This window comes from Trachemys scripta, chromosome 23 (assembly GCF_013100865.1).
Source record: "Trachemys scripta elegans isolate TJP31775 chromosome 23, CAS_Tse_1.0, whole genome shotgun sequence".
NCBI lineage: Eukaryota > Metazoa > Chordata > Testudines > Emydidae > Trachemys > Trachemys scripta.
The window spans coordinates 4,203,323-4,225,408 of record NC_048320.1 but is presented as its reverse complement, the minus strand read 5'-3'; the positions used below and the strand labels follow the sequence as shown (position 1 = coordinate 4,225,408).

At 54.2% G+C, this 22,086-nt stretch overlaps 2 protein-coding genes across 11 annotated transcripts in view; one reads left to right on the top strand and one right to left on the bottom strand.

Moving 5' to 3' along the window:
- LOC117869139 (alpha-2-macroglobulin-like protein 1) overlaps positions 1-22,086 on the top strand; it is a 777,004-nt gene that overhangs the window by 427,012 nt on the left and 327,906 nt on the right. The window lies entirely within an intron of this gene.
- LOC117869140 (alpha-2-macroglobulin-like protein 1) overlaps positions 1-22,086 on the bottom strand; it is a 582,774-nt gene that overhangs the window by 390,875 nt on the left and 169,813 nt on the right. The window contains exons 1-2 of one of the 4 annotated variants that reach the window (XM_034755682.1): positions 4,687-4,822; positions 4,315-4,441 (exon numbers count right to left, since the gene is read on the bottom strand). The exons of the other annotated variants lie outside the window; for them this stretch is intronic. The gene's annotated coding sequence lies outside the window, so the exon portion shown is untranslated. Of the gene's footprint in view, positions 1-4,314; positions 4,442-4,686; positions 4,823-22,086 lie in introns of those variants that run through there. 4 annotated transcript variants of the gene reach the window in all.

Here is a 22,086-nt window from a genome sequence, read left to right as displayed (position 1 = left end):
CATCGCTTCCAGTGGGAACAAGCCCAGGTCCACCACCCAGTGAGGAACTAATGTCTCCAGCCTCAAGGGAGCAGTTCCAGGCAGAGCGGGAAGCAGATGAGAGACTCAAGGGAGCTGGGACGGCAGCACGGAGTGACCCACCGCCTCTCAGCTCTTCTAACAGGTCCAGGTTTGTTATAGAAGGAGACCCTTTCTGGTGGGCACAAGGAGGACTGACATCTTCAGAGACAGTTGGTAGTTCCAACTAAGTATAGGGAAAAGCTCTTGAGCTTAGCCCACGATCACCCTAGTGGCCATGCTGGGGTGAACAGGACCAAGGACCATTTGAGGAAGTCATTCCACTGGGAGGGGATGGGCAAGGACGTTTCTACCTATGTCTGGTCTTGTGAGGTGTGCCAGAGATGGGAAAGCCCCAAGTCCAGGTCAAGGCCCCTCTCCAGCCCTCCCCATAATTGAGTTTCCATTTCAGCATGTAGTGTGGATATTCTGGGTCCTTTCCCTAAGAAGACACCCAGAGGAAAGCTGTACATACTGACTTTCATGGATTTTGTCACCCGATGGCCGGAAGCAGTAGCTCTAAGCAACACTAGGGCTAAAAGCGTGAGCCAGGCATTGGCAGACATCGTTGCCAGAGTAGGTTGGCACTCTGACATCCTTACAGATTCAGGAATTGACTTCCTGGCAGGGACCATGAAACCTCTTTGGGAAGCTCATGGGGTGAACCACTTGGTTGCCACCCCTTACCACCATCAAACGAATGGCCTAGTGGAGAAGTTTCATGGACTTTGGGGGCCATGATACGTAAATTCGTGAATGAGCACTCCAATGTGTTGCAGCAGTTACTCTTTGCTTGCAGGGCTGTACCACCTCCCAGTTTGGGACTTTCACCCTTTGAACTCATTTATGGCCACGAAGTTATGGGGCCGTTACAGGTGGTGAAGCAGGAATGGGGGGGGGTTACATCTTCTCCAGGAACTAACATTTTGGACTTTGTAACCAACCTGCAAATCACTCTCAAGGACTCTCTAGCTCTTGCTCGAGAAAACCTACAAGATGCTCAACAAGAGCAAAAGGCCTGGTATGATAAACATGCCAGAGAGCGTTCCTTCAGAGTAGGTGACCAAGTCATGGTCCTGAAAGCGCTCCAGGCCAATAAGATGGAAGCACTGTGGGAGGGGCTATTTATGGTCTGAGAGCGCCTGGGAGCTGTTAATTACCTCCTAGTGTTCCCAGACCCTACCCTAAAACCTAAAGTATACCATGGTAATTCTCTAAAGCCCTTTTATTCCAGAGAAATCAAAGTTCTCCAGTTTACAGCCCAGGAGAGAGATGACGCTGAGTGGCCTGAAGGAGTCTACTATAAAGGGAAAAGCAATGGTGGCATAGAAGAGGTGAGCCTCTCCATGACCCTTGGGGATAAGCAGCGACAGCAAATCCAGGAGCTGTGCACCAGCTTCACGCCAATGTTTTCAGCCACTCCAGGACAGACAGAACAGGTGTACCACACCATTGACACAGGTGATGCTCGCCCAATTAGAATAATAGAAATCTAGAACTGGTAGGGACCTTGAAAGGTCATCGAGTCCAGTCCCCTGCCTTCATAGCAGGACCAAGTACCATCCCTGAGAGATTATTTTTGCCCCAGATCCCTAAATGGCCCCCTCAAGGATTGAACTCACAACCCTGGGTTTAGCAGGCCAATGCTCAAACCACTGAGCTATCCCTCCCCCTACTGGATGGCTCCTTAAGCCAAAACCACAATAGAAAGGGAGCTCAAGGACATGTTACAGAGGGGTGTAATCCGCCCGTCTGAGAGTGCATGGGCATCTCCAGTGGTTCTGGTTCCCAAACCAGATGGAGAAATCTGCTTTTGTGTAGACTACCGTAAGCTAAATGCTATAACTCGCCCAGAAAACTATCCAATGCCACGCACAGATGAGCTGTTGGAGAAACTGGGATGTTCCCAGTTCATCTCCACCTTAGACTTAAGTAAGGGGTACTGGCAAGTGCCGCTAGATGACCCAGCCAAGGAAAGGTCAGCCTTCATCACCCGCGTAGGGCTGTATGAATTTAATGTGCTCCCTTTCGGACTGTGAAATGCACCCGCCACCTTCCAGAATTTGGTAGATAACTTGCTGGCTGGATTTGGGGAATTTGTAGTTGCCTACCTTAACGATGTGGCTATATTCTCAGATTCATGGGCAGAACACCTGGAACACCCTCAGGCTGTCTTCCAGCGCATAAGGGAGGCAGGATTAACCGTAAAGGCCAAAAAGTGTCCAATAGGCCTAAACAGGGTAACATACCTTGAACACCAGGTTGGTCAAGGTACTATCAACTCCTACAGGCTAAGGTAAATGCTATCCAAAATTGGCCTGCCCCTAAGTCAAAGAAGCAGGTCCAATCCTTCTTGGGCTTGGCCAGGTATTACCGATGATTTGTACCACACTACAGCAAAAAACTTTCTGAGTGGGAAAGTCACTGGTCAGTCTCAGAAAAAGAATGTTACGCCATTGTGTATGCTCTGGAGAACCTACGCCCATACATTTGGCGTGTATGGGGGGATTCGATAGCAACCTTCAACTATCTGAAGGGGGGTTCCAAAGAGGATGGAGCTCGGCTGTTCTCATGATGGCAGATGACAGAACAAGATGCAATGGTCTCAAGTTGCAGTGGGGGAGGTTTAGGTTGGATATTAGGAAACACTATTTCACTAGGAGGGTGGTGAAGCACTGGAATGGGTTACCTAGGAAGGTGGTGGAATCTCCATCCTTAGAGGTTTTTAAGGCCCAGCTTGACAAAGCCCTGGCTGGGATGATTTAGTTGGTGTTGGTCCTGCTTTGAGCAGGGGGTTGGACTAGCTGACCTCCTGAGGTCTCTTCCAACCCTAATATTCTATGATTCGGGGATGGCAGTTCCACCTGCAGACGGACCATGCTGCACTGAAGTGGCTTCACTCAGTCACAGAAACTAACAAAATATTTCTTCAGTGGACTTTAGCTCTTCAAGACTTTAATTTTAAAATACAACACATTTCAGGAGCCTCTAACAAAGTGGCTGATGCACTCTCCTGGGAAGGTTTCCCAAAATCAGCCAGGTAAAAATGTCCCTGCATTCTAAGTCATTGTAGTCCTTGAAATGTAAAAAGTACTGTTTGGTTCTTCATATTAGTGACATTAGAGGTGCATGTATCTTATTAACTCTGTTTCCTAAACCTCCAGGAAGAAATCCCATCCTAAACCAGGCTGGCCGGCACCGGCAGTGATTTGGGGGGCGTGTGATAAATAAAGTGTGTGGCTCCCTTTGATGGACACCCAGCCAGCCAGTTAGCTGTAAAATCCCTCTTGGTAGCTGTTCTCTGGTTGCTTTACCTGTAAGGGTTAAAAAAGTCCCCCAGGTAAAGAAAAGGGCTTGTGGACTCCTCTGTGCTAACCCCAGATGCTTTTGTTTGCTTGTAACCTTTGAGTTGAACCCCCAAGAAAGCTATTTTGGATGCTTAATTTTTGGAATTTCTCTTTTAAAATCCAGCAAAAGCCGAAGTTCCAGATGTATTTCTTCCTCTTTGTTTTTAATAAAATTTACCTTTTTAATGAACAGGATTGGATTTTTGGTGTCCTAAGAGGTTTGTGTATGTTGTTTGATTAGCTGGTAGCCACAGCTAATTTCCTTTGTTTGCTTTCTCACCTCTTCCCCGGAGGGGTGTGTGTGAAAGGGCTTGAGGGTACCCCACAGGGAGGAATTCCCAAGTGCTCCTTCCTGGGTCCAAGGGGTCTTTTTGCATTTGGGTGGTGGCAGCATTTACCAAGCCAAGGTCAGCGAAAAGCTGTAACCTTGGAGTTTAATAGAAGCCTGGAGTGACCAGTATTAATATTTAGAATCCTTATGGGCCCCACTTCTGCACTCGGAGTGCCAGAGTGGAGATTCAGCCTTGACAGCGGGAGAAAAGAGAGAGAAGGCTAGAGGGGAAGGGAAGGACGGAGGGAAGTGGTGACTGGGGGAAATGGTGAGTAGGCCGTAAAGGGTTTTTCTGCTGGGGTTTCCTCTCTTCCACACCCCACAGTTCTTCCCATCCCCTCCCCTTCCCCTCGGCACCAAGCCCTCAGTGACTCTGTTCTGCGCCCTCCTCCTCACTCCCAGCACAGAGCCTCCAATGCCCTTTACCCGTCTGTCCCCCCTTGCAGAGCCTTCAAAGACCCCTACCTGCTTCCCTAGTGCAAAGGCTCCAGCACCCCTTCTTTACCCCCCCCACTATGCAGAGCCCCCCACCCCTTCCCTGCCCCTCCCCTCCGGCACAGAGCCCCCAGCGCCCCTTACCCAGGCTGCTCGCCGTCACCTCCCACTGGAAGGTTTTCCCTTCGTCTGCACAGAGGCAGCTGGTATAGGCGCCGTCCTCGCCCGCCTGCACCTGGAACTGCGCAGACTCCGCCAGCGTCACTCGCACCTGTGGGGCCCAACACGCGAGCCCCCTTAAGGCTGTGGGGGACGCGCTCACACACGTAGCTTCAGGCTGAGACGTGACCCATCTGGGGCTCAGGCCCCCTCACCGCGATGTGCTGACCCCAGTGGTCACAGGGTCACAGCCAGTGACTGCCGGTGCCACTTGCCGGCCTGCGCCGCTGCCCAGCTCCCCAGCCCCAGGTCACTGGCCCCAGCAGCTCCAGCAGCTCAGCCCCGGGCGGCGCTCACCTTGATGCACTGCCGCAGATAGTTGAAGACGGTGGCCTTTAGGGCAAAGGCCTCTCCCCGGATCACAGAGTACGGCAAGGCCAGCTCCACAAAGAAGGGTTTGAAGGCCGTGAAGCTGGCTGTGGGCGAGAGGCCAAAGCCCACCTCGGCTGTGCAGAACATCCCAGCTTTCGACTCCGTGAGGGTGTCGGGCACCGAGACTGGGACGTCCTTGGAACCCCCCTCGCTGGGCCGGGACGGACACAAACAGAGCGTCAGACACGCGGCCGCCCCGTGGGAAGCACCCAGAAGCACGGCCACCGGAGACGTCCCTGCCCGACCCTACGCTGGGTTGGGGCCCTGGGCCGGTGGCACAGAAACAGGCCAATCCCAGAGAGCAGAGAGGGAAGAGCTGTCAGTGCCCCCCTCTCGTCCCCTCCTCCGCCCACGCCAGCTAGCGCAGGATCCTTCCTTGCTCCGGGGCTCTCCGGGCTGGGCTCAATGTCCCACGGGATGGGGATCCCCCCTTCCACAGCCAGACACGTCTCCCTGTCAGGGGGCTATTCCTGGGTGTCAGCCTCAATTCCTCCTGCTCGGCCCCTCCCACTTCTACCCCATGTGCCACCCTCCATGGCCCCCTCCCGGGGGTTCAAACCGCTCCCATGTTCTCAGTGTCAGAGCTCCCGGCACCGCATGGGAATGAAAACACCACGAAGGGCAATGGGGCCAGGATGATAAACCCCCTGCCGACCGCGACGGGATGCAGGGAGGGGCTGGCGCGAACCCCGCTCTGCTGGCGAGTCGCAGGGTCTCGGTGCTGCCCGGGTTCCCAGCCTTCTCCCCCGCTCTGCGGGTTCATTACATCTGTAAAGAGACGAATCCCATGACCTTGGGGGCTTGTTATTCCCTGTTGCTGTGCTGGGTTCCTCTCCGCTGGCAACAGGGCGCAGGAACCAGCCCCATGCAGGCAGCAAGCCCTCCCCCAGCCAGTGCACCGCCTCTGGGAGATGCTGCTTTCGAGGGTCTGGCCTGGAGGACTCTCCGCAGGGACGGTCTGTGACAGTTCCTCACTCACCCTACAGGCACCAGGTCCCACAGCCATGTCTCTGGGAAGTACGCACGTGGTGCTGGCTCCGCCTGGGCGCTGGGTTCCGGCACGGGCCGGGCATTGCTCACTGGGGTCGCTGCTGCACTATCTACACTTGCCTCCATGTTCTCAGGGGTCATGACTAGAAAAGATGCAAAGGGGGTTGAGGGAACCCCACACTGTATTGGGGCAAATCCAGGCGATGATTGATGTGTGTTTGCACCTGTAAAGTCTCCATATTTGGGCACTTTTCGGGGATTGGATGTGGCACTGACCCCTGCCCAGATGTGACCTGAACTGGGAGCAGCCAGTGGCAGGACTGGGGCTGGACCGGGGTCAGGCTGTGGGTGCCCTAGATGCAGCACACACTAGTAGGGGGAAAAACAATAACAGAAAATGTGGAAATGGCAGAGGTGCTTAATGACGTCTTTGTTCCGGTTTTCACCAAGAAGGTTGGTGGTGATTGGACGTCTAACATAGTGAACACCAGTGAAAATGAGGTAGGATCAGAAGAGGCTAAAATAGGGGAAGAGCAAGTTAAAAATTACTTAGACAAGTTAGATGTCTTCAAGTCACCAGGGCCTGATGAAATGCATCCCAGAATAGTCAAGGAGCTGACTGAGGAGATATCTGAGCCATTAGCGATTATCTTTGAAAAGTCATGGGAGACAGGAGAGATTCCAGAAGACTGGAAAATGGCATGATATTTGCCCATCTATAAAAAGGGAAATAAGGACAACCCAGGGAGTTACAGACCAGTCAGCTTAACTTCTGTACCCGGAGAGATAATGGGACAAATAATTAGGCAATCAATTTGCAAACACCTAGAAGATAATAAGGTGATAAGTAACAGTCAGCATGGATCTGTCAAGAACAAACATGTCAAACCTACCTGATAGCTTTCTTTGACAGGGTAACAAGCCTTGTGGATAGGAGGGAAGAAGGAGATGTGTTATATCTTGACTTTCGTAAAGCTGTCTCACATGACCTTCTCATAAACAAACTAGGGAAATGCAAGCTAGATGGAGCTACTATAAGGTGGGTGCATAACTGGTTGGAAAACCGTTCCCAGAGAGTAGTTATCAGTGGTTCACAGTCATGCTAGAAGGGCATAACGAGTGGGGTCCCGCAGGGATCGGTTCTGGGTTCTGTTCTGTTCAATATCTTTGTCAATGATTTAGATAATGGCATAGAGAGTACACTTATAAAGTTTCTGGACAATACCAAGGTGGGAGGGGTTGCAAGTGCTTTGGAGGATAGGATTAAAATTCAAAATGAGCTAGACAAACTGAAGAAATGGTCTGAATAAACTCCCAGAGCCCTTCACAAAGAGCCGGTAGCCAGGCAGGTCAAATCATTAGCCACACTGAGCAGCTGGGACATGGAGACTTAGGGAGGCTCAGTGCATTTCTACCGCAACCACCGAGCACGAGTGGGCATTGCAGGACCCCATGTGATCGCCTCCATAACAACAAGCTTGACTCTCAGATCCCAGGGCAGCACATGGGGTTGGAGCTAGAAAAGCCATCGGTCTCCGTGTGAAGCGAGTGTATCTGGGCTTGAGACACTGAGAGACAGGCAAGGAACCGGGCGATGCCGCGGTCACCACTACTTGGCACTGTGTGATTAGCATGTGTATTGGGGTGGTGCCCGCAGGAGGTCAGGTACCGTCCCTCCACAGGCAGCTCCAGGCCCTGCCTCAAAGAGCCTCCAGATGAAGGGGGAGGAGCAGAGCTGAATTGGAAGGGTCAGATGATCACGTATGCCCAGCTCCCACTGAGAACACTGGAGAACCCTCCCACCCTGGCCCCATTGAGAACAATGGAGAATCCCCACCCAGGATCAGAATCCAGGTTCCAGGCCCGATCTATGAGCCCACAGGGCCGTCTCCGCTCAGAGGGCAGAGAGGGCATTTGGAATTGCTGATCAAGAGAGATGGAAGTGCCCAGTCCACTGACCTGGTGAGGACAATGCGGGGCCCTGCCCGACAGCCGAGGTTAGGACAGCACGACGTGTTATAAAGCGTTTATATACACAGGGCTCCTTGGTGTTGGCGTTGGTGAGAATTTTCAAAGCCGCATCCTGGGTGAGAAGGAAGACAGAGGAAAAAGCATCAGGAGCTGCTAAAATAGGGGACTGTGGCATCATACTTTGGCCTTTCTCCTCCCGCACCTACGCTGGAAGCAACAAGAACACTGGGAGGACAAAGACTTCAACTGAGGAGACTGGTCCCAGGCTTAAAAGGGGAAGCCTGTTTTAAGAACTGTAACCTCTACTGGGGTTTGAAAACTGCTTGATCCAAATACTGCCAAGTGTAATAAGGTTTAAGATTTAGATTGTGCACTTACCTTTTATTTTCTTTAGTAGCTATCTCTAACCTTTTGTGCCTACCACTTATAATCACTTAAATCGATATATATATGCCATCATGTGCCAACAAGTCCCTCTGCCATGTACATTGGCCAAACTGGACAGTTTCTACGTAAAAGAATAAATGGACAGACGGTACAGTTCCGGGGTGCAAGGCGGGGGGCTTGGAAGATTGGCTGGTGCCTTTCTCTGTGTGATTCATGAGTGGGAGCATTCATGCAATCTAGCTTGGTGATCACAGCGCCTGGAGGGGTTTGCTGCTTGTTACTAGCAAAGCACTGTGAGAGACGGCCCAGGCTGGAGAGTGAAGGGGGCACAGCAGTATCCCAGTTCCAGGGTGTACCCGGGGATCCCATCACACAGAGCTGTGCCTGCGACAGGACGAGAGGGGCATGTGAACCTCGAAGGGTCCAGTCTGCTGCCGTCCAGCCCTGAGCAGCCTGCTTGGATTCTCCTAATCGGGTGCTGGAGGCTTTGCCCTTCCCTCTGCTCGATGCTCATTTCCTTGGCAACCCTCTGCAAGAACAGCAGCATCTGCACGTGGCTCTTACAGCCCTTGAAAACGTCGCCCTCAACCCCAGATTTTGGTCTCTGGCAAAACTGCCAAATGGAGCCGCTGCAGAGCGGAGGCAACAGGCGCAACTCGCAGCCTCGGAAAACTGCCCTGGGTGGGGCCTGAACTCACAGCTCGTGGGTACGCCGGCGATCCACGGGCCACAGCACGTCCCCTGGCGCCCCTCGGTCACTGTGACACCAGACTGCCTGCAAACCCGCTGGCTCCACGGAGCCCCAGCCTGGCTGCACACGCGCCTCCCACTCTCTGGGGCCTTCGTTCAGGTCACCCCCCCCTCCCCATCAGGGCAAACAGCATGATGAGAACCGGGCAGTCGTGTAAACCCATTTTGTGAGGGGGGCTGTGTCTTCGGCTCCCCCACTCAAATGACCTCCCATGTGGCCCACTAGCCCCTCCCTGCACTGCCATGAGGCACAGCACATCTCAGGCCAGGCTGTGGATGTCAGAGCACTCAGACACTCCTCTTTAAACAGCCAGCGACACTCAACCTCTGCTCAAGCAGAGCTGCTGCCCCCTGCAATGTGCAGCACCCGCCCATGGGGCCAGCCGCGCTCCCTGAGCTCCCCCCGCGGCAGCATCTGTCTGGTCCCCTGGTGCCCAGAACCCAACGCCCCCGCCCACCTGGGGGACAGTTCTGGGGAGTGACTTGGCCACTGGGCAGCCCCTAGATGCCGCGGTGCGTGCGGTGCTGGGTGCCATGGGCAGCACGCTCACTGTACGGGTGCTGGCAGGGGGAGGGCGGGTCCCGGCCCATTCCACTATGGCCGTCTGACTGGGATCCCAGGCCCTGGGGAGGCTGCCATCACTCAGAGCAGCCCCGAGCTGGGACAGAGCCCCAGTCTCCTGACTCCCAGCCCCTGAGAGTTTTGGGAGGACGTCGCCCATCCCTCCCTCTGGTGGGGAAAGATACCATCACCCCCACCTCCTCCGCACCCATCTCCCCACCCCTTCCTTACCCCCTCCACACCCATCTCCCACCCGCTCCTTGCCTCTTCTGCACCCATCCCCTTCCCCCCCACCTCCACATTTCACTCAGGTGGCTTCTTCCTCCTCCAGGCTGCCTGGGACCGGCAGGGGAGCACTGGGAGCACCAGAGGCACCATCTCCGGGAGCTCCGTTCCCACACCCAGTGCCACCGCAGGTCCTGCTGGCTGGGAGGAGCCATTTCAGGAAAATCCTGCTCTGCCCCCATGGCCTGGGCTGGAGCAGGCTCAGTCGCTCTGTGGCGAAGGCGCGCGCAGGTCGGTCGGCACGTAGGAGGGAATGGAGCAGGCGCGGTGCAGAGGGATTCCTCGCAGAATAATGCTGCCAAATACCAAGTCTCTGCTGGGCACGTGGGTCCTGCCATTCCCAGGGGCTTCCCATTCAGCCAAATGGAACTGCAAGTCATGGGAAAGGCATAGGGCACCTCCCTGACCCCAGGGCGACCTCCTGGCCAAGGGTCAAGTCTCTGTTCTGAGGCAGGGAGCTTCTCAATTAAACAGCTTCATTTTATCATGGGAAAACCGAGTATTTTCCCCACCTCCCCTTCTGAGCAACTGCTGAGCTGTGTGTAGTAAGATGAGGCCCTGAAACCTAAACCCTTATCAGAGGCCCAGTATGAGGCCTGAACTAAAGTAATGGTCAAGACTTTGCTAACATAAAGCAAAGTTAAGCTGTGAGCCAGAGGCAGGCCCTGCTCACAGAAGCGGGCAAGGAAAGGGCTGATGCTGCAAAAAGATACATACCTAAAAGGTACAGAACACTAGATATCAGAACGCTCCAATACTTGCACATTCCACACAGATAACAAGGAACAAGCTGACCTATCCCAATGACAGGGCCAAAAGAATAATATGATGAATAGAGTTGTTTTGTTCAAACCAACATGTACAAGGTGAGAGGCGGCACCTTACTATGTAGAGGAGTTGCACCTCAGTACGTCAGGAGTGATGTGTAACTTGTTTGTACCTGTGTATAAGAATGTATCCCTTGGGGTGGTGTCTTTGTCCGGCTGAGGGGGCAGTGGAAAGTCTCGCCACTGACTGAGCCGGGTCCATTGCCAAGAGGCACTTTCTCGTGGTATGCCCGGTAGACTAAGCAATCTACGGAGAACTGCAATTGTGTCCAAGATCGCAATAAACCTGGTCGACGTGACTTTGCATCTTACTAGACTCTGTGCTTATTGGGGGTTCTCTTCGGGTCTGCTGGGTCAGCTATCTGCGCGGACCTGGGGCAGCACACAGAGGGAACACATGCACACAGCCGAGTGATATCAACATAGGAGAAAGCAGAGCACCACACCGGTAGCATCTGACAACACTGTGTTAGCTGAAACGCCTCAGAAAGTTCAGCCTGAGGCCGAATCCTGGCTGGGGAAATTTAAGCCCCAACCGTTTCAGTCTGACAAAGTTACAAGAACATTAGAGGAGTGAAGTTCTGGAATAGCCTTCCAAGGGGAGTAGAGGGGTCAAAACACATATCTGGCTTCAAGACTAAGCTTGAGAAGTTTATGGAGGGGATGGTATGATGGGATAGCCTAATTTTGGCAATTAATTGATCTTTGACTATTAGCGGTAAATATGCCCAATGGCCTGTGATGGGATGTTAGATGGGGTGGGATCTGAGTTACTACAGAGAATTCTTTCCTGGGTGTCTGGCTGGTGAGTCTTGCCCACATGCTCAGGGTTTAGCTGATCGCCATATTTGGGGTAGAGAAGGAATTTTCCTCTGGGGCAGATTGGCACAGACCCTGGGGGGGTTTCACCTTCCTCTGCAGCGTGGGGCACAGGTCACTTGCTGGACGATTCTCTGTCCCAGGGCCTGGGCCGTGTCTGAAGGTGGCTGGGGAGGTGTATCCCAGGCCTGAGTTTGCTAGGAGCATCCCTGGGGATTCATTGGAACAGGCCGAACCGTTTGGTGGGATTCGCCCCTGGATGCCAGCAGCTCTGGGCACATCGGAGCCAGTTTAGTCTTTGCAGGCTACAGAGGAGTGTGAGGCCTGGCCAGGCCCAACCCTACCTTAAACAGGCTGTAGGCATTAGGCAGGTGGGGAGTCCAGATGCTAATCCCTCTGCGACACCTCCACTGGTCACCTAAGGCGCGGCAGTGAGGAACTGGAGTCTCACTGTGCGGAGGATCACATGGCTCAAGATCTCGCACTGCAACGGGATAGTTTCCTTGGGGAAAATTGGGGAGCAGGTTATAGACCTAAAGACAAACACAGACAACATCAGCCATGAAACCAAGACACGAGCTACCCCAGAGCCTGCTCCTGCCCCTCCTCCCACTAACACATCACCCCACAAACCTCCGCTCTTGCCCCAGCCTCATCTCTAGCCTGGAAACCTCCCCCCACCCTGCCCAGCACCCATCCCCATCCCCCACGTGGGCGTCTGTCCTTGTACCTCCGCCCCCAGCCCTAGGAGAGGAACGCGCGACTCCCAATGCCCTGGAAGAACCTGGGGGGGGGGGGAGGGCAGGTGCCCCTTCTCTCCGTGGGGCAGTGAATGGATCTTAGTGCCCCTCCCCAACTCTGTCCAGATCACAGAGGGGCCACGTCGGGGGCTGGCCCTGGGACCATGGCTCACAGCGACACATGACTCAGCCCCTGGCCCATCGAGTCCTGTCTCCTGCTGCCCCACGGGGTTTGGGAGGCTCCACTCGCCGTGTGCAGAGCCCGTGAGCCCCTGGACGGCAGGCGCCAGCGACGGGCTGAGTATGATTCCATATCCACCCAGGCAGGGATAACTCCCACAATGCACCTGGCCAGCTGTCCCCTGCTGTACATGGGGGCAGGAAATTCTCCTGTCCCCGCCCCTGGGGACCAGCTCTGCCCTGGAGAGCGAGCTCCGGTTACCCCGGCCATTATCTCAGCTCCGAGCTCCCTGTTCCCAGCCGGAGCCGGGATGAGGGGGTGCCAGGAGGGCGGCACTGCAAGGGCTGATGGGAGAACAGACAAGGCAGGTGGGGACCCTCCAGAGTTAGGAGGTGACAAGTGCCATGGGAACAGGCCTCAGATAGGGAGAGGTGGCCTCGAGGGGTGTCCCCCAGTGGTCGTGCATCGCCCCTCCCTGCGAGGGGGAAGGACTTGTCGCAGGAGGGCCGGGCGACCGGCTCTGGACTCACCGTGTCGACACTGAGCTCGGCCTTGGGCTTCATGAGCAGCACGCTCTGATCCACGGCGCGGATGGCGCACAGGGACCCGGGGGCAGCCTGCACCCGCAGCTGGAGCTCTGAGCCCGGCAGGGCCCGGTCCTGCGAGAAGGCCAGCTTCACCTGGCGAGGCACAGCGCGTCACAGGGGAGGGGGAGAGAGACCCCCAGGGGCAGGAGGAGACAGGCCCGGGCAGGGGCGGGGACAGGCACCGAGTGTCACTCTGGCCCTAGGCCCCGATGGCTGAAGGGCTGGGGCTTTGGGAGTCGGTGCTGGGGGTGGGGGGTTGAGGCAGCCCAGGCTCATTCAGCGCCCCTGTGGGACGGCTCAGGGAGCTGCAGTTATTCATAGACACTTTGGGGGAGGGGATAGGAGGTGCAGGTGGGTAGGGATATGACAGGATTGCCAGCCCCACCAGATAAAACTCATGAGTCAGACCCTCTAAAAGTCCTGAGATTCCTGAAAAGGACGAAGCCTTGGGCTCCAGTCTGTCCTCTGGCTTCTCCGCTCCCCGTGCCCCTGCCCCTCCCAATACCAAGCAGATGCCAGTTGCCGGAGGGGCAGCCACTATTGCCGAGGGGGGCATTGAAATGCCTATAGGTAACAGTGCACTGCCTCCCCGGGCTGGGGAGGGGGGCAGAAGAGCCACACTTACCCCCACAACAGTGGGATGAAGTGTGTGGGGGGGGAGGCAGAAGGACTCAGCCAGACCCCACAAGATGGAGGGGAGAGGTGGAGGAGGAATTCTGTATCTCTACCTCCCTAGTCCCAGAGGGGAGGGGCCTTCACTCCAACTGACCCCTATGCGCAGTGGAGAGGGGGCTGACGGCTGGTCCCTGGGGAAAGATTTTTCTCAATGACAGGGACGTCCCCCTGCCGGCTACCCAGAGAGGGGAGCCCCAGCCTTCATGTGCGGGAGTCTCAACTGCTCAGCTGGCTAAGGGTGGGAGCCAGCTGCCAGCCCAGAGGAGGAGAGGGGCCCTTTTTTTCATGACATTTATGCCCCAGTCGACTGGCCAGCTGCCAACCCACAAGCCTCCAGAGGGGAAGGGGGATCAGACCATCATATCCCTGCCTCCTGCCCCAGGAATCTCCCAGGGTGAGCAGGGGCTGGTGCTGGTGCAGGTTGGAGGATGGGAAGAGGGTAGGGTTGAGGTGGCAGAAGTTCTGGGGGGTTGGAGGAGCAAGTGGCTGCAGAGACTGGGGAGTGGGGAGGGCTCAGGGCAGCAGGTACCTGCCGGGGAGCCCAGAGTGGGCCGGGGAGGGGACGGGTCCTGGCCAGTGGGATGGGAGGGACAGAAGCAGGAGCTCTGGGGAGCTGGGTACAGGGAGGCGAGGGGTGGGACAGGCAGGCAGCAGGTACCTGCTGGGCCCGGACTGAGAGACTGAGTCCGCGGGGGAAGCAGGATCGGCCGGGGGAGGGAGGAAGGGTTTGGGGGAGCAGGTACTTGCTGTGGCCAGGGAGAGCGGAATGGGAGGGGGGGAGGGCAGGCACCTGCTCCTACATTGTGCGGGGGCCGGAGTTCTTCCCGTCACCGTGGGAACTCCTGCAGGCGGGGGCGAAATGGCTAGTGATCAATTCACCAGAGCTGGCACTAACGCAACGACCCTGGCGCTGCTGTAAGGACGGGGAAGGGAGGGGCTGGGGACACTCAGCGTTGCCCCTGCTCAGGGCTCCTGTTATGGGGCAGGGAGCGATTCCCCCACCCCAGAGCCCCAGGCTCACCTTGTTCGGGAAGCACTTGGGCACGTGCAGCCGGGCGCTGTCGGCAGCCATCTCGCCATCGGGCAGCACCGTGTAACCCAGCACCTTGGCAGCAGGCGCCAGGTCAGTGCCGACGGGCAGCTCCACGGAGAAGGAGCCATTCAGCCCTAGGGACGGTGGGAAACATCCATTCAGGCCCAGCCAGCAGAGCCCCCTCCCCCAACCCAGTCCCTGCTCAGGGGGCTCAATCCCCAGTTGTCCCCTGGCTGCCCCCTATCTGCACAGACCCCTCCCCCGCCACTTACCAGCCCCCTCCCTGAGGTCCAGCCCCTTGTGGAGGATCCTGGCGATGGCTCCCTTGGCCATGACCTGCGGAGGAGGAGACGGGGGTCACTGAGCTGTGTGACGCTGTGTGGAGTCTGGGAGACACTTTATGGTATTGTTGATACCAACATTAGAAAATTGCAGGGAATCTGACCAGATATACCATGGAAGGTGTCTGTGGAAATGGTATGACTTGCCAAGTATGAGGATCTTGTTTATGTTTGTATCACCTTTGTATTGTGTTCTAGGTCTGTGTGGTACATCTGTATTTCAAAACTCAGGCTGTGGTTCTGGGTGACACCCCCAGACAGATTGGCATCAGCGCTGCCGAGCCTGTTTGATGGCCCATCACGGGTCATCAGCCCGACAGTGAGCCCATTGAAAGGAACTAGGGGTTACACCTTAGGAGTCAGCAAGGCACGTAGGGGCAGGCTGGTGGACAGAGAACTCTAAGACTTTTCCATGCCATGTGCTGTGCAGCTTGTGTTTGGGACAAAGGAAGTACCAGCCACATGGCAAAAGGAATATAAAAGGCAGCTGCATCTTCTCCATTTTGTCTCCATTCCTGCTTCTTACCTTTGGAGTAAATTTTCTACAAATGAAGCTCGGAACAAAGGACTGAATGACCCATCCAAGCTGTGGATTTGTTCCAGAGGGACTTTTAACCCAGCAAACTCACCAATACTGCTCAGAACCTGATATATGGACTTTGAAGTCTCTTTTTGTATGTGATTGTTTTACCATTTAACAACTCTCTTCTTGTTCTTTTTTCCTTATAATAAACCTTTAGTTTCAGACACTAAAGGACTGGTTGGCAGCGTGGTATTTTGGGAAAGATCCAAACTAATATTGGCCTGGTGATGTGGCTGACCCTTTGGGCTCAGAAGAACATTTTGTATAGTGAGCAGAGGTTTTAAATGACTTCTTACTGTACTGGACCTAGGTGCTGATTGGAAGCCAGAGAACTGGAATGCAGTAAAGGGGGTTGTGTGATTTCTTTTTTAGCTTCTTGATAACCAGTGTGAGGAATCAGGAGCAGTTTGCAACTGGTTGGTGAGTCCAACTTCAGTGTGAACTACCAGTTTTGGGAGAATCTGCTCTTCTTTTTGCAGCCTGCCCTGACCTTGGCATTTCCAATGAGGGCTGCCCCAGGCACACTGGGTTACAAGTTGCTGCTGTACAGGGGGCTGACAAATGCCCTGACGTGGGGGTGGCCATGCAGGCTGGAGTCAGGGCAGGGTGAGGCCTCTTCTCTCCACGTACTGAGCCAGCAGAGGTGGGGGTGCAAGGAAGAAGATTCAGGCAGGTATCCCATTCCCCAGCCCGCCCAGGCCAGCCAGCCCCCTCTCTGGGGCCAGATTGGAACCAGAGCCCCTTGTGGGGGAAGGGAAAAAGCCCCGTCCTGATCTAGCCCCGCCCTTGTAATTCAAAGGAACCGTTCGATGCTCTGTCGTGAGGTCACAGCGCTGATAGCGCACCTCATGCTCGTGCATGTGCACACACACACATACACACACACTTTAGTCTCCCAGGATGGGCTCACCAGGAAGATGAAATCCAGGCTCCTGGACCCATTCCCCAGGGCCTCCTTAGCAATGATGTAATCCACCTGGAGCTGCTGGGCCTGGTCGCAGGGCAGCACCCCTCCCAGCGAGCGGATCTTCAGGAAACTCTGGCTCTTGGAGTAGAAGGGCGTCAGGTGATAACGGGGAGAGACTCTGTCATACTCAGCACTGTTGTTCACCTGCTTGAAGTGCCCCTGGGGGATAGAGAGAGTGATGGGGCTCACCGGGGAGCAGAGCACCCAGCACAGGACAGGAATGCAGCCGGGGCAGGCCAGGCTCCGATGCTGCCAGCTGAGCTCACCCCCATGTCCCCTCGCCCTGCGTCCGTAAGAGTGACATGGAAACCATGGTTCGAATGGGGCAGCCCAACAGCGGCAATGGGGCAGCCCATGGGCTGAGCTGCCCGAAGGGGGCGACCTTCCTAACTAACTAACCCCCACCCCAAATATTAATGAGAAGACAAGTGGTGGCACTAAGATGCCGTTTGCATCACCCCATTGATGGCTCTGTTGGTGGGTTCTGCACCTCCCCCCCCGCCCCCCGTCTGTCCTGGCTATTCAGCCTGCAGGTGCTTTGAGCAGGGCCGTTTGCTACACTGAGTGTGTGCAGCACCCAGCACCATGGGGCCCCAATCCTGGCTGCTCCTTAGGCACCACTGTAATAAACATCAACAATCACAGACACAGTAACAGAGACTGGAGTGCAGGGGCCCCACTGGGGCTCGGAGGCCCATCACTTACCCTCAGAGTGACCCACCCGGTCCAGCCGGAGGTGTCCAGCTCGAAGGAGGCTCTGCCAGACTCATCGGTCAGGAAGGTCTGGTTCTTATTCTTATCCCCATAGCTAACAAAGAGCTGCAGCTTCTCATTCTTCAGCACAGAGCCACCTGCCGCCTTCAGGAGCATCTGAGCAGGGAGAGAAAGGGGGAGACGCACAACTCAGGGGAGCAGACTCCTGGGAGAATGTTGCCCACTAGGGGCTAAAGAGCTGGCTGGGAGCAGAAAGGGACAATGCAATCCAGCCGTGAGATGCACTGGGAAAGCCCAGGGCTGGGATGGGGTGTTGTAGTGAGGACTGAGGGGCATTAGCAGATCCGGGAAGAAGTTGGGGCAGGACTGGAATAGCTGGGGGTTCTGGGGTGAGCACTGAGGGGTAACAGGTTGTCTGACCCCTTGACTGAGCCCTCCCTTGGGATGTGGGACTCTACAATCCAGCCACCCCCAGGCACTGAAACCAGGGCCTCAGATCTCCCAGCCTCCTTGCTTTGCTTACACACATTCCCTCTGAGTCCCATCTGGGCTGTGGCCATGCTGGGCTTTAGGGACAATGTGGTAGGCAAGCAAGGAACCCGGGATTAACAAAGGAATTTCTAAACCACAGTCACTTAGACGGCTCAAGAGTTACAGATCTTTGCCAAAGAACAAATGTCCTGATGAGCACCCTTCTCTAGTCTGATCTCACCCTGCCTCTGACTCTGGAGTTTGTCAACAGTTCAGGCTGGGCAGAATCCCTCCCGCCTTGTCTGTCTCCAGCCAGTCCTTCTGGCATGTGGTGATGGTCGGCACGGCCGCACAGAGCAGCGCCCCTTCTTAAGTAGAGCCTCTCTGGATCCTTCTGCCATGTGCTCAGCTGGAAAACTCCTTCCCCCTCCCCCCAGACGTGCTCACCCCACCTGCAGGCCCTTGTGTAGAAAAAACATTGTTCTGTGGGGGTGGGCCAGTAGTTGAGAGAAAATCAAAACTGATGGCGCTAGATTGCCATCTTGAGATCTTCTCCATGATAGTCCTTCAACAAAGTGTCACGCACCTTTTCTAGGCTTGGCACCTGTCGAGAATGCAATACAATAATCTGCCTTGGGTAAATTTAGGCGTGTGCACAGCACATCACACAATGGGAAGGTACTTACCTGTTAGTAACTAGAGTTCTTCGAGATGTGGTGTCTATATGTGCTTCACTTCTGCGTATGCCCCATGCACTGGAGATCTGAATGCATTAGCCACCAGTGTCCATTGGTTGTGCCTGCACCCTGCATGCCTCCCTTGGGAGCTGGGATCTAAGATATAACTAATAAGCTGTTGTGCACTGGTCTTTTGGGAGCAGCAGGCCTGGTAATTCTGTGAGTGCCCAGAGGAGAAGGGGCCGGACACTACAGGCGACGCTCAGAGGACTGGGGGCTATTTCTCCCAGATCCTTTCCAGCAGCACTATCACCTGGCCAGGTGCTCCTCATTTTGTAGTTGTTCATTTGATTTCTCCTTCCTAAGTGTAGTTCTTCACACTAGGATTTAATTAATTTCATCTTGCTGATTTCAGATCAATTTTCTAATTTGTCAAAGTCGTTATGAATTCTAATCCTGTCCTGCAAAGTGCAAGGAACCCCTCTCTGCGTGGTGTCATCCACACATTTTAGAAGCACACTCTCCAGTCCATTGTCCAAGTCTTTAATGACAATACTGAGTGGTACCGGACCCTGGACTGACCCCTGTGGGACCCTACTAGACACATCTTCCCAGAGTGACAGCAAACTACTGACAACAACCCCTTGAGTATGGGGTTTTCAACCAGTTGTGCACCAACTTTACAGTAATTTCATTTAGACCAGTGATTTTCCACCAGGGGGCCAGGGCCTCCTGAGGGACTGTGAGCAGGTTTCAGGGGGTCCAGCAAGTGGGGACAGTGTTGGACATGCTGGGGCCCAGGGCACAGAGCTGCAGCCCCACCACATGGGGAAACTGCCCTGCTTGCTACCCCTTCACGCCGGCCCTGGCTTTTATATGCAGAAAACCGGTTGCTGTGGCACAGGTGGGCCGTGGAGTTTTTACAGCATGTTGGGGTGGGGGGGATCAGAAAGGAAAAGGTTGAGACCCCGTCGTAGACCACGTTTCCCTAGTTTGCTTTTGAGGATGTCAAAAGTCTTACTACAAACAGGATATATCGAGTCTACTGTGTGGAAGTAGAAAAAAACTGACAGGGATTTGAAGGGGATTTCAATGCATGACAGTCTGTTAGCAAGAGTCAGGCTAACTGGAACCCACCCTAATAACGCGTGATTTGTAGAAGCGAGGATTGTGTGAGGCGAGTGGGAAAGAACTGTGTGAGAAGTTGTTGCAACCTTGTGTAGATAAGATGGAATGTAGACTAGAGTCTAAATAACTGAGAAAAATAAGATATCAGGATGACCTATGTATAAACAAAATGCAGCTGTTGCTTATTATTGTCTGTAATAAAGGTATAAATGCTTGCTGTAATTGTTTACCTGTAGGGAGACCTGTCTAGGAGGGGGAAACCCTGTGTCCTAGTGTACTCTCTCCCTCTATGCAATTGCTTGAGATAATAAAGTATCTGACTTTGCTGCACCCAACCAAAAGAGTGAGAACTCTGTTTTTCTCCAACAATTTGGGGCTCGTCCAGGATGGAACGCCCGTGGAGACACCGGCAGCTGCTACGGATTGTTCCACTTCGAACCCCATGGCACCACAATAGAGGTAGGAGACCTTTTGAAATCTCTATTGGGGTGTCGGAGGAGGACTGTCCGTGGGGCCGTCTGTCCCTGTTGGGCTTATGCCATCTGAACTTATTGACTGTGCAGCAAGATCAGATGCAGAGCGGTGCTGGGAAACTGTTACACACACACACACACCTTGTTCCCTGGGCCAGAAGACGGAGAACCACATGACTGTGTGTCTGTGATGTCTGTCCTCACCCGTCCGAGAGATGATTTGTTAGATGTGCCTTTGCAAAATCCTGATCTCATTTATTTTGTGGATGGTTCGTGCTTGCGAGATTCTAGGGGTAAATTGCCGCCCCCAATAAGGTTAATGCATAAGGGGAATGCATTAGGTATGCACCGGTGCTGAGGGGTTGATACCGCCTCAAGAGGTGTTGTTACCGCCTCATAGTGTATTGAGTCTGGACATAAGGTACAGATGCATCGTGGTATTTAGAAATAGAGGCCTTGGTGTGTGTGTGTGTGTGTACACCAGTGTGAATGAGAGTTACCGGAAGACGCCCAGAGTATTCTGCGAAGCGAAAGCTCGTGACCAGAAATATTCTAAAGCTAGCCTGGTAACTCCACCTAGAGGATCTGTAGAAGATCCGACCCACGGTGGCTGACTCGGCCTGGCATTGTCCGGCGAGGAGGCTACCTGGGTCTAGGAGTGTGTGAACCCATCTTCCCTCCCCTTTCCTCTCTGTGTGAGCCACTGACAGTCTGATCATCTCACTGGATGCAACGAGAGTAAGCGGCGCCGTCTCTCTGAGACTAGCCAACGCTCTTTGCTAAAGGGAGGTGTAGGAGGGTCGTGGCCATCCTCGTTAGCCTCTCACATGTGAGTACCCTGGAGGGCAAGACCCTTAGTTTATGAGCCGCTAGCGTGGACAGGTCATTCTCCCTGTGTGTGTGATTGGAAAATGGATGGGGGACAGTCTAAGCATTCCCTCTCACCCCCTAAGGGTACCCCAGCTCATTACATGTATGTACATTATAGTCCTAAAACCTGCAGATATTTAGACAGTTGGAATCTTTACACGCGTGCAAATCCATCTAAACAATGCCCACTAGAAGGTATCTTCGATTTAGATAAACGTACATACCTCAGAGGAACCCTTACAGCACCCAAAGCCTCTGATACGCAGTGGGAGCAATTTGTCTATTGGTGGGAGGAAGCAACAAAGAGACTCCATGCGTCTCGGGTGCGGAGTCTAAAGGACTCCCAGGAAAAATGAAAAACCCAAGTACAGGATTTAAAACTTAAATGTAAGGCATCCGGCTGTCTTCCCCCTCGAGCAATTCCTTCTGCTCCTCTTTATCCCCAATTAGTTAAGGCTGAGAGTGAGGAGGAAGCCGCTGAGGACATTGTGGATTTTTTCAGCAACATTCCATGGCCGCAGACTGTGCCTCCCCCTCCTCCCCCTCTGTAGGATGTGCCTGCTAATGAGTTTCACCCGGTAGCGTCAGTTTCACTGCAGCGTGTATCAACTGCTCAAATTGGTCTTTCTTCTCCTGTGAGAGAACCCTCCTCTTACAAAGGGATGATTCTGATCCTTCCAGTAGCTCGCCCGACCTGGTCCTTCTGAGGAAGGTGCCCGTTATTTTACTAGATTCCAGGCACAAACATTCCAGGCTCCGTTAAGAGAATTGCCCAGGGCTGCAGGACAGTTAGTTACAGTGCATGTCCCTTGGACACCAGGAGATCTTAGAAACTTGGTAAAGGAATTTCCTAATGTTAGGGAGGAGCCAGAAAAATTTAGAGAAGAGCTCCGGACAGTGATTCAGTGTTATAATCCATCTTGGGCAGATATTAATCAACTCTTGCGGGTAGTTATGCCAGCCGAAGTTCAACAACAGCTTACCAGACAGACTGATTGGCCCGGTGCTGACCCTGCAATTGAGCGTGAGTTGAGAGAGGCTAGGGACCGTCTCTTAAACTCCATTATGGAGGTTTGCCCTAAGAAGACGGATTGGACAAAGATTACCAACTGTAAGCAGAACAAAGGAGAGTCCCCTGCTGATTATCTAGACAGACTGACTAAGGTCTTTGAACAACATTCGGGAATCACTCAGCCAGCTGAAAATGCCAGAGAGGCAGTAGGGGCTGCTTTTGTTCAGGGACTCTTACCAAAGGTTCAGCAGCAGTTTAGAACTATCTGTATTGGCTGGCAAA